Genomic DNA, 4,838 nt, shown 5'->3' with positions numbered 1-4,838 from the left:
CTTTCCCTTCGTCCCTTCTTTGCTTTGCAAAACTTTACTCATTCTGACAGACCAGATTTCGATGTGACTTTATCCACAAAGCCATCGTCTCCTGTGCCAGGTGGAGTCCCCTGCTTTATGTTCTGTGTCCCCAGGGCCTTTTACCTGCCTGTTTCTCCTTCTCAATTAAGCTCCTTTCCCATCGTGACCATGTCTCATCCATCCTTGCAGCCCTACGTAACCTGGTATTATTCTTGATATTCGATACGGGCTCTGAAAAAGACTTCGTTGAGCCACAGAACAATGAGTGAACGTCTTCCGTGATTACCTCTGATGGAAAGCTCTTCCTTGTCCTAAAACTCCAAGATCGTAATAAGGCTCATGATTGGAGTGCAGCGCAGAGGATAAAATTCTTTCAACAGAACTAGGTTCAACAGAACAATTGGGGGAGTAGAAATAAAAAGGTATCCGTTTTCGTAGAAATCTTATGCCTCAGATCCAAAATAACTTGGGAAAGAGCCAAGTGAGAGAAAAATAAAAGTAAAACAGTTTTATCAGATTGCCTAGCCAGACAGAAAATGCAGATGCTGCCCCACACCCAAATAAGCCACGATGGTGATCAGGGACACAAGACACCTGGTACCGTACCAACACTTTACTCTCTGTTAAATGCAATTATACGAAAATACAATTATCCAAATGGTTTTCAACAATAATTACAAAATAGTAACAGTTATGTTTCTCCACTGAGTCATCCAAGATTGAGACCTATTGCCGAGATGAATGACCGTAATTTGACGGGAGTGACAAGCATCCACAATATTTTGATACGTGTATAACAGTTATAATGTGATTTGGAAATATCTGTGATTTCTACTCGTGAGAAAAATCATAAGAACTTCTAATACTACTACTATTGGTTGTCTATATTTATGATGAAAGAAAAGACTACATTTGAGATAGAGGTGAGTAAAAGTAAAGATATATTTTGTCCTAACCCGGTTTACGAAAATCCTCACCGTGGAAGAACCCCTGAGATGGAGACAGACCAGTTCGTCTCTACTCTTTCCTGGGTAAACAATCCTTTGAAAAACATCTTTAGAAGGACATCCATAAATGCATAGTGGGCTCCTTGATTCTCAAGATAACCAACCCTAGGTCCCTAGAGGAATGGCAGAGATTGATACCAACATAAAAAGCCCGAAAGCTGCAGTGATGATGATTTCTACCACTCCCTGCTCACTTTGCCTATTGGGACTGTGCAGAAGGAAGGTGGATCTTGGAGAAAGTCAGTGAATTATCGTAAGCTTAGCCAGGTGGTGACTCTAATTGCAGCTGCTACATCCAACGTGGCTTCATTGCTTGAGCAAATTAACACACGTCCTGGTCCCCGGCATGCAGCTACTCACTGGCGGATGCTTTTGTCTTGAAATCTGTTAGTAAAGACCACCAGAGGCAGTTTGCTTTCAGCTAGAAAGGCCACAGCACACCCTCATTGTCCTACCTCTGGGGCTCATCAACTATCTGGTTCCGTGGCATAATTTAATTTATAGGGAAACTGATCATCTTTCCCTTCCACAGTATATCATGCTGGCCCATTACGTTGATGACATTATGCTGATTGGACCTAGTGAGCAAAAAACAGAATTTACTCCAGACTTACCGATACCACATGTGCAGTAAGTCAATGAGCAGAAGATAAATCCAAACAAAAATTCTCCATTGAATTTCTAGGGGTCTCGCAATACAGGCCATGGTAAGATATCTTTTCTAAGGTCATGGATACACTGTTGCATCTGGTACTGCTTACAACCAGTGTTGGAGCACAGCGTCCAGTGGGGGCTTTGGAGGAACATCTGGGTGTGCTGCTCCAGCCCGTGTACCAACTGACCCAAAAGTTGCTAGTTTTGAGAAGAGCCTAGAACAAGAGTAGGCTGTGCAAGAAGTTCAGGCTGCCACACAAGCTGCTCTGCCACTCGGGACACGTGATCCGACAGGTACACTGGTGTTGAAGTGGCAGTAGCAGAAGGGCTGCTGTCCGGAGCCTTTGGCAGCCCCTGTGGACGAATCGCAGTTTAGGCCATCAGGATTTTGGCGCAGAGCTCTGCCATCCTCTGCAGGTGGCATCTCTCCTTCAGAGACACAGCTCTTGGCCAGCTATCGGACCTTAGGAGATAAAATGCTGAACTACGGGCCACCGAGTTGCTATGTGACCTGAGCTGCCCCATGAATCAGGCATTTCCTGACCCATCGAGCCATAAAGTTGGGTAAGTATAGCAGCACTTGGCATCAAACGGAAGTGACACAACTGTGATCAGGCCAGAGCAGGCCCTGAAGGCACAATCAAGTCACACGGAAGTGACCCAGGTGCCTGTGGTCCTCACTCCTGCTCCACTACCTTCTCTCTCGGGCACCTGCGGCCTCATGGAGAAGTCCCCATAGTCAGCTGACAGGGGAAGAGAGGACGCAGGCCTGTTTCACAGATTGTTCTGCACAGTGGACAAGCACTCTCGAAAAACGGACAGCTGCAGACTTCAGCTCCCTCTGGGACGTCCCTAAAAGACATCAGCGAAGGGAAACCCTCCCGGGCCAGAACTCTGAGCAGCGCACATGGTCATTCGCATCACCAGAAAGGAGAAATGACAGGTCACAGCTGTGCACTGGTTTGTGGGCTGTGGCCGATTGTTTAGCAGGATGGTCAGTGACGTGGAAGAAACGGGATGGGAAAATTGGTGACAAAGAAATTTGGGAAAAGACATGTGGATAAACTCCTCTGAACGATCAAAAAAAAAAAAGTGGAAATAATGTCTCCCTTGTGAATGCTCACCACAAGGGTGACCTCAGCGAAGGGGGATTTTAATAACCGAGTGGATAGAAGGATCTGTTCTGTGGATAACAGCCAGTTTCTCTCCCAGGTCACCCCTGTTGTCACTCGATGGACTCATGAACAAAGTGGCCATGGTGGCAGGGACGGAGGTTATGCCTGAGCTCATGGACTTTCACTCACTGAGGTCAACACGGATGGGGCCCCTGCCCAGTACCCGCACGGAGACCAACACGGAGCCCCCAAGACGGCACCATTACCGAGGATGATCAGCCAGTCACCTGGCAACAGGTTGATCACGTTAGACCACTTTCATCGTGGAAGGAGCGATGTTTGGTTTTTATCGGAGCAGACGCTGGGTGTGGATTTGCCTTCTCTGCACATGATGCTTCTGTCAAAACTACCGTCCGTGGCCCTACAGAATGCCTTATCCACCGTCACGGCATTCCGTACAATACATTGCTTCTCATCGAGAAACTCGCTTCACGGCAAATGAAGTGGTGCCATAGGCCCATGCTCATGGAATTCTTGGAATTCTTACCATGTTTCCCACCATCCTGAAGCAGCTGGCTTGGTAGAAAAGTGGAATGGCCTTTTGAAGACTCACTCACAGTGCCAGCTCGCTGGCAATATCTTTCCGGGCTGGGGCAAGGTTCTCCCAAAGGCTGTGTATTCTCTAACTCAGTGTTCACTGTATGGTGCCGTTTCCCCCACAGCCAGGATCCACGGGTCCAGGAATCAAGGCAGCGGTCACTCTTACTCCCAGTGACCAACCAGCCAAACTCTTGCTTCCTGTTCCCATGACCTTGTGCTTTGCTGGCCTAGAGGTCTGAGTTCCGAAGGACAGACACAACAATGATTCCACTGAAGACATAGGAGACACAACAATGATTCCACTGAACTGGGAGTTAAGCCTGCCACTTAGCTACTTTGGAATCCTCATGCCTCTGAATGAACAGGCAGAGAAGGGAGTTGCCGTGATGGCTGGGGCGACTGACCCTGACCAGCGAGGTAAAATGGGACTGTTATTCCCCGCTGGAGGTAAAGAAATACAAGAGACCCCATAGGACACCTCTTAGGATTACTATCACTCAAGGACTTTACTTCCTCTTCCGGAGAAGAGTTTAGTGCATTTGGGGTTGTAAGCAGGATAGTTATATCATGGGAGGCAGAATTATGACCTTGCTATTGTCTTCATTTGGAGGTTAATTATGATAGAAGGAAACGTGTATGGATGCCATGTTGACAACAGGTGAACTTGTGATGACTAATTTTATGTGTCAAAGTGACTGGGTCATGGGGTGCCTAGATATTTGGTCAAACATTTTGTTGAGTATAATCTATGAAGGTATTTCTGGATGAATTTAACAGTTAAATGACAACCCGAGTAAAACGGATTATTCTCCCTAGTGTGTGGGTGGGCCACGTCCACACACATCCTGTTGGTTCTTTTTCTCTGTAGGATCCTAATTAATATCAAAATAGTTACAACAAAAAATTTTTAAAAATTCTAAGTAGATGCAGTCATTTTTCTTTATTAGCTCATTAAATATCAAGACCTATTGCCAAGCCGAATGACTAACTTCAGGGTGGCGATGAGAATACACAATATTTTGATACATTTTCAACAACCGTAATGTGGTTTCAAAATATCTGTGATTTCTAGTCATGAGAAAATCATTATGTCCTGCTAATACTGCTGCCATGTGTTCTGTATGCTCATGACTGAAGAAAATGCTACATTCGAGTTAGAGGTTAGTAGAAATAAAGGTGTATTTTGTCCTAACCCAGTTCACAAAAATCCTCACCATGGGTCCCTCAAGGACCATAGAGCCCCAGAAAAGAACCTCTGAGATGAAGAAAGACCCCCTGCCCTTTATGCCTTTTTGGATAAGCTACCCTTTGAGAAATTATTGGTAAAGGGACATAGTAACTATGGGCTCTTTGATTTTCAGGGTAACTAAACATCTAAAAGTTATCGTGTGAGCAGTAGACCAGGAAACCGAAGTGGACATTGATGAGAGAGAGAGAGAGA

The sequence above is a fragment of the Pteropus alecto genome, unplaced genomic scaffold, assembly GCF_000325575.1.
Source record: "Pteropus alecto unplaced genomic scaffold, ASM32557v1 scaffold3, whole genome shotgun sequence".
NCBI lineage: Eukaryota > Metazoa > Chordata > Mammalia > Chiroptera > Pteropodidae > Pteropus > Pteropus alecto.
Note: the sequence above shows the minus strand (reverse complement) of the source record.